We start from the raw sequence: 6,000 nt of genomic DNA on the forward strand, positions 1-6,000 counted from the left end.
ATATTGCAGTCAAGAAGAGTTGCTTAGGATGCAATAAAACTATATGGCTAAACCAAAAGGAATTAACATTACAAATGCGAAGCAGGAAAATTGAAGTTAGATGTTAACCTTTGGAATTGCACTCGATGTGGACTTCCACCACTATCTGATTCCATTTTTGATTCGGATACAGAGCTAAATAGAAGTAGGAGAAGCAGCCAGTATGACGGTCTCGAAGACAATGATAGCGACTCTTTGGACTGGTACCAATTGAACATAGGTGGCTACTATAAGTTGAATATCAAGATCGGTTACTTAAACGTTAACAGCGTGGTTAACAAAATCAATGAGGTCAAAGAATTGCTAAATAGGAATATGTTTGATATTCTGTTTCTAGCCGAAACAAAGATTGACAGTACTGTCTCTTCGCACTTGGTTTCACACCCAGGATTTCGCACCATTCGCAAAGATGGTAAGAAGGGGGCTGGAGGTCTGCTTGCCTACATCAGGAATGACCTCTCGGCATATCAACGCTTAAAACTTGAAAGTAGCAACATTGAATCCATTTGTTTGGATGTCAAGGGCTCCAATAACAGTCCCTTTATAGTGTGTGGTTGTTACAGAAGTGCAACTAAGTGCAAGGAATCTGACTTTCTCGCTTCCCTATCAACAGCTGCCGAAAATGTGTATAACACCAGAAAGGAACTGCTTTTACTTGGAGACTTCAATATGGACATGTATGAGAATAGAGACGAAAGCCGTTTTCCTGATACAAGGCTGGTTGACTTTTGTAATCGATTCTGTCTCTCAAACCGAATCGATAATCTGACAAGAGTAACTAAAACATCTAAAAGTCTCATATATGTTTTGTTAAGTGGTCATGCGGAACGTTATGCTACAAGTGGCTCTTAACACCTTGGACTGAATGATCACGACTTAATCAGTGCGAAAAAATAAGAACTGAGTGTAGGAGTATGAAGAATTTTAAATTTCCTGACTTGTTGGCTGACTTAAAAAGGGTCCCATGGTCTTCGGCCTACACATTCGACAATGCCGATGATGTATGGGCTCATTGGCGAGCCCTTTTCAAAAATGTTCTTGACCAGCACGTGCCCCTAAAGAAAAAGTGGATTTGAGGCGATCACCTGATCTGCTGTGTGAAATTTCGCACCGAAATAAATTATTCAAGCGCCACAAGCGGAATCCTACATCTACTTCTTGCGATGACTATAAGCGGCAACATAACAAAGTTACGTTGCTAAAGCGCAATGCTGTGAAAAGGTTCTGCTGTGACGCCTTAGAGAGAATGCCATAGTTAAGTGCTACAAATCTGTTGCTTGAACATTTAGATATGTTCAAGTAAGATGAGCACAACTTTGCTTCCTCAAATTCTATCATTGGGAAAATTATACTGAATACCAGGATAAAACAAAGTTACTCACCTGGGACTGATAGAAGTTGAGGGATCCTCCCATGCTTCATAAGTCCACACCGGACAACCACACCACAAAGAAACTTGCAGTTTGACCAGGTAGGGCAAATGTAGAACCCACGCCAAGCACTTTCAATGACATCAGTCACGCTCAACCATCATAGAAAGGAAAAAGTTGGGATTTTTAGGGGAAAATGGAAAAAAAGCTGAAAAAGTAGGGTTTTTTAGGGCAAGTGAAAATATTTAGGGATTTTTAGGAACTTTAGGGCCACCAACATGCCTGAGTTCTATTATAAACAATGGTTCTTTTTCACGCCGGGCTGGCGAGGGATTAAAATCGGCACGCTCGTTAGCCCGCAGTAACTACTTTTGCTCAGCGGGTTTTCGCAAAAGTGTTGTTTACTTATCCAATATGGCGGAACTCATCGTGAATATACACGATACTGTTACTTCTTATATTGCTAATGCACCAGATAAGAATTTAGCGACAAAAATTGGCGATGAACTTTTAAAGCTTTCAAGAGCCGTAGTTAAACACCACACGTTTCCAGAACAACAACGTTACAAGTTTTATCTGGCACAGCCCTCAAGAATGCTCGCAAGAGAGGTTTACAGGTGGAATAAAAGCATCTGTAGAATGCTGAAACGTTCTCCGTCACTTCGCAACCCCTGGGGAATAACACTTAAAAGAAGCCTACCACTCGAGCTGTTTGATACCTTAAAGACAACTGTTATTGCCTATGGCTGGGGACAGGTGACCAGAAGTACTAATCACGTGGAGGAATTAATAATAACAGAAGAAGATCATTTCAACAGTCTTATAATGTCTTGGAGCAACAAGTTTCGACGTCAGCTGGAGAAGACAGAAGTGCTAATAAAAGTGGAGCAAGACGGTGGATATAGTCGAGTGTTGATCGATGCAGCCAGGCCAGTAAAGATAAAGTACTCTAAGAACCTAGAAATGCTTACTTTGTCTCTCAGTTATGGCCACTGGAACAGAGTAGGTGTTCCTCAACATTCCTTTTACCGTGGTTGAATATTGTGAATTATTGCTATATAGGGATTTAGTCTGTGGCATCAGTATAATGTTTGATTTTAATATACTGCCTGGAGTTATTTAGGGCCTCTTTTTAAGGTCTGTAAGGACAAAAAAAAAGTCCTTTATTTTCATCCTGCTAATTCTTAACTTTTGTGATTATGTTTCTAAGAGGGTAAATAGTCAGTCAGGTATACTTTGCACAATATTTTTTTACTATCAGCCTATCTACTAAATTGAATGGGGTTAAGAAATGTTTATTGCCCACAAAAATGTTCTCAGTCCTGATTTTCTTCATTTACCAGCCCTCCCTGCCAATAAATGATGTGAACTACATTGCTTTTCTAAGTAAATTAATCATAAACAGAATTATAAAATTGCTTCATCAGTTTCAACTCTACTGAAACCAAGAAAGCAATGAAATACAATTGTATGTTAAGCTCCAACACTAATAATTTACAAGTTGTGTTCAACATTGAATGAGTGAAATTGACAATTCTGTCTCATAATGTTGCTCCCAGCCCTCCCTGCCAATAAGTGATGAGAGCTACATTGCTTTCCTAAGTAAATTAATCATAAACAGACTTTTTCTTTACAACAAAGTTTATTGATAAGAAACAATCCATGAACATTCTGAAAGAATATTGATCAAAAGTTTCATAATTGACATGTTATAATGTTTACATCAGTTGTTAAACCAAGAAAGCAATGAAATATGTTAAGCTCAAACACTAATAATTTATAAGTTGTGTTCAACAATGAGTGAAATTGACAATTCTGTCTCATAATGTTGCTCCCAGCCCACCCTGCCAATAAATGATGAGAGCTACATTGCTTTCCTGAGTAAATTAATCATAGACAGACTTTTTCTTTACAACAAAGTTTATTGATAAGAAACAATCCATGAACATTCTGAAAGAATATTGATCAAAAGTTTCATAATTGACATGTTATAATGTTTACATCGGTTGTCAAACCAAGAAAGCAATGAAATATGTTATTATTAATTAAGCTCCAACACTAATAATTTATAAGTTGTGTTCAACAATGAGTGAAATTGACAATTCTGTCTCATAATGTTGCTCCCAAAAATGCAAATGTAAGAATAAAAAGTCTAGTGAGGTTTTACAAGAAGTTTCGCAATAAGCATGCTGCAAATCTCCTTGGAAAGCAGAACGTGAGGCTGAAATCGCTAGAAAAATACACTGAGCATGTTGCAGATTTCTTTATCAAGTTCTGCATTGTGTGCAGATCTGTAAACAGCCTTATAAAGGCTTGATGAACAATAAACACATTTTGCTTGGTTTTCACCCATTTCAAAACCACAGTAACAAAACCCAGGGAGGTGAGCCTCTTTAGGTGTGTACTTGTCCTTGCACTTGACATAACGAAAGTGGAATGGGTCTGTTTTTCTAAGCCAGATAGAGCTAATGTACTCATGGCGCATAACTAACCTCCAGCGAGTTGTGAGGGTAGCGTGCCGTGCAAATGATGACAGGGTTACATGTTTAGCCTCGCGGCCTTGCATTGTGTTAATGCCTAATCCCAATCCAAATTCTTTAAATAATGCTTTGTTGTGAAATGGAATTGCATATCCCACAGTCCAAACTGTAGGATTAACTGATTTCAGTAAAAGGGAACAGGTATTAAAGAATAACTGGCAGTGAACCTCTAGCTCTTGGCAAATTGCTTCATCAGTTTCAACTCTACTGAATACCATCAAGGCAAGGTCTTTTATCACTTTCTATGGCACCATGAATTTCAGAACATGCCTCAATGGTTTCATGTTTACGTTTTCGTGAAGTCCGTGGCTTCACGAACCTATCTTGAAGCTGCTCTGAGTTTCCTGGCTGGATCAGTGAAGGTGCCTTTCTTCTTAGCTTCATTCGTCTCTTCCTTTTCGTCTCAGAAAGAGCTTGTCTTGAGGGGACCCTCACTAATTCAAGTTCTGATACCTTGGATTGGCACCTTTTGATCTGAAAATTAAAATCATGCAATTAACTTGTTTTTTGATGAATATTTAATACATTATCTGGCAAAAAAAATTGAAAATAAGTAATCCTTACAAGAGTATGGTAAAATAATTTTTCTGGTCAGCAACTGAGGAAACTCTTACCTCCACCAATTTTGTAACCCATTGCAGATCATGTGTATTAAAAGGCACCCATGATCCAGTGTCGATCGATACCCTCGATCAATACCCTTGATCAACATCCCAATGGATACTTGGTTGACATTCTATTTGACACTTGATCAACACACAGTCAATATTTGATCAATAGGTGGTGGATAGTCGGGCGAGTGTCAACCGTCTACGGTGCATTGATCAAAAATTGCTGGTAGTGGACTCCCCACTGACTGTCAACCAAGATGTCAGTCGAGTGTCAACTGAAGCGTCATTGTGGTGTCAGTCGAGTACCGATCAAGAGTATTGATTGAGGGTATCGATGGACACTTGACTGCGGAAGCCTTTAGTACACATGGTCCCACAATGATTATTTGTCAGATTCAAATACTTTGCAGATCTAGTCACATTTTCATAAGGCTGCCTACATCTGACAACAGAGGCCAAACTAAATGATTATCAATATAACTAGCCCTGGTGTAGGGCCAACAACTAAATTCAAGGCAATCAAAATTAGTGGCACTCAAACAATAATCAACCAGTCTAACAAATTAAGTTAGTGATATTTTTAATATTTACTAAGCTTATCAAGGCAAAACTTACTCTCTTGCTCACACGATCGACTTTTCTTTTTTCTTCTTGAAGGCTTTGGCAGTTGTCAAGGTAAACTTCTCGTAGTTCCTTTCTTCTAGTCGCTAATTTGCCAATCGGGAAGCGGTACTTCGCACTAGTTTTTGTGCTTCTGTTGTTTTGCCTTCCCTTTTCCCCCATTGCTGTTTATGGTTGTTTGATTCGCTGATCAAAGGTAGTTACTGCGGTCTAACGAGCGTGCCGATTTCAATCCCACGTACAGCCTAGCATGCGGTTCCATTTTTTTGAGGCAGGACACCTGTAAAGCAAGAAAGAATTTTAGAATTCAATACACAAATAATTTTATGAGGTATCTATCGTTTTGAATTCCTCGGAAAAAATGAAGGAAATTAATGAACGGCTCAAGTTTATCAAATACGAAGAAATGGACTTACCTCAGCTCGGTACCACACAGTCAACGAAAAATGCCAAAGTATTCTCCACGGTTTGACTGAATGACAATCGGAAAATGGCCGACCTGTCAACATCAAAATTACCATGTGCTTTCCTCCGTCCCACAGATCATAGCGGTCCATGTTATAAGATATTCAGCTTTTAAGTATGCAAATCGATGCAAATCTATGCAGACTAAAGGGCGGCCATTTTGAAATTTGAAACCTGAAACACCGCTGACAGAAAACTTGCCAATTTTGGGCGCGCCCCAGCCCGGCGTGTTTCAGCAGATTTTGAGGTGAGAAGGGGTGTGACGCCAGGAGATCCTCTGTTACCATACTTATTCACAGTCACGATTGACACATTAGCTGCAGCAATCCTAATACTAAAATTAAAGAAATAAAA

General features: G+C 38.9%; 1 protein-coding gene and 1 long non-coding RNA gene across 2 annotated transcripts in view; one reads left to right on the plus strand and one right to left on the minus strand.

Moving 5' to 3' along the window:
* Positions 1-6,000, plus strand: part of LOC138003708 (prolyl endopeptidase-like) — a 205,340-nt gene that overhangs the window by 161,953 nt on the left and 37,387 nt on the right. The window lies entirely within an intron of this gene.
* On the minus strand, positions 2,957-5,865 carry LOC138002998 (uncharacterized). Its single transcript, XR_011123392.1, has 3 exons — positions 5,598-5,865; positions 5,176-5,461; positions 2,957-4,423 (listed from the first exon to the last, which is right to left on the minus strand). It is a non-coding gene; the product is annotated as an uncharacterized lncRNA (long non-coding RNA).

This window comes from Montipora foliosa, chromosome 5, assembly GCF_036669935.1.
Source record: "Montipora foliosa isolate CH-2021 chromosome 5, ASM3666993v2, whole genome shotgun sequence".
Taxonomy (NCBI): Eukaryota; Metazoa; Cnidaria; class Anthozoa; order Scleractinia; family Acroporidae; genus Montipora; species Montipora foliosa.